This window comes from Mandrillus leucophaeus, unplaced genomic scaffold (genome assembly GCF_000951045.1).
Source record: "Mandrillus leucophaeus isolate KB7577 unplaced genomic scaffold, Mleu.le_1.0 Scaffold360, whole genome shotgun sequence".
Lineage (NCBI taxonomy): Eukaryota > Metazoa > Chordata > Mammalia > Primates > Cercopithecidae > Mandrillus > Mandrillus leucophaeus.
In genome coordinates, this window is record NW_012103810.1 from 3,309,871 (window position 1) to 3,311,437 (window position 1,567).

Consider the following 1,567-nt stretch of genomic DNA (forward strand, 5'->3'; position numbering starts at 1 on the left):
TCTTTTTCTTTCTTTCTCTCTTTCTTCTTTCTCCTTTCTTTCTTTCTTTCTTTCTTTCTTTCTTTCTTTCTTTCTTTCTTTCTTTCTTTCTTTCTTTCTTTCTTTCTTTCTTTCTTTTTTGAGACAGGGTCTCACTCTGTTGCTCAGGTTGGAGTGCAGCCGCTTAATAACAGCTCACTGCAGCCTCAAGCTCCTGGGCTCAAGTGATCCTCCTGTCTCAGCCTCCTGAATAGCTGGGACTACAGGTGTGTGCCACTGTGCCCAGCTAACTTTTTAATTTTGGTAGAGACAGAGTCGTACTATGTTGCCTAGGCTGGTCTCTAGCTCCTGACCTCAAGTGATCCTTCTGCCTTGGCCTCCCAAAGTCTAGCTTCTTTCACTTAGCATGATGTTTGCAAGGTCCATCTATGTTGTAGCATGCATCTGTATTTCATTGCTTTTTTAGGACTGGATAATATTCCATTGTATGAACATACCACATTTTGTTTATTCACTCCTTTGTTAACAGACATTGGGATTTTTTCTCTCTTTGGCTACTGTGAATAATGCTTTGAATATCCATGTGCAAGGTTTTTTTTTTTGAGACAAGTTTTCACCCTGTGGCCCAGGCTGGAGTGCAGTGGCACGATCACGGCTCATTGCAGCCTTGACTTCCCAAGCTCAAGTGATTCTCACACCTCAGCCTCCCTAATAGCTGGGACTACAGGCATGCATCCCCATGCCCGGCTGATTTTTATTTTTATTTTTTTTTTGTGGAGATGGAGTCTCACTGTGTTACCCAGGCTGCATGTGCAAGATTTTGTGTGGACATCTGTCTTCAACTCTCTCAGGTATATGCCTGGGAGTGGACTTGCTGGGTCATAGGGTAACTCCATGTTTGACTTTTTGAGGAACTGCCAGACTGTTTTCCCAAGTGCTAGGAGTGTCCACCTAAATCCTCCTGCCAGGCCCTGCAAGCTCCTGATGTAGCCCCTGCGACCCTGGGGTAAGAAAATCCCGCCCAAGGCCCCAGCCAGTGGAGAGAACTGGAACCAAGCCAGCACCTGGGGCTGCTGCCTGCATATTGCCAAAGAGGGGCCTCTGGGTCCCCAGGGTCTGGCAGGGTTAGGGAGTAAGGGTGGGCAGGAGCGGTGCCTGCATCCTCCCTGTGCAATCTGGGACCCAGAGGCAGCGGCACCTGCCCTCACCCTGCCCTTAGGCTGATATGTGTACATATGCCCCCACTTCCCAGTTGATGGGGCTCTGACTGATTCTGCTCAGGGTTCCCAGTTCTAAAACTGCCTTTGCAAAAATTATAACAGTGAGAAAATTATACCAGTAAAAGAGATCTGACCTAACTGACTCCATCTTGCTTCTAACCTCCAAGCTACCCTTGTTCATTTTGGGTGTAAGAACTAATTTTGGGAGACAAGTTTATAGTTTAACTTTGGAACAAAGATAACAACAACCCTTTCCTAAAACAAACTTCCTTTTGCCTGGGGACCAGCCTGCCTTTGTAGGACTAATAAGTTAGCCACAAGATTAGAAATTATGGTTTAGAAGTCAGCTGGGAGCAGTGGCTCATGCG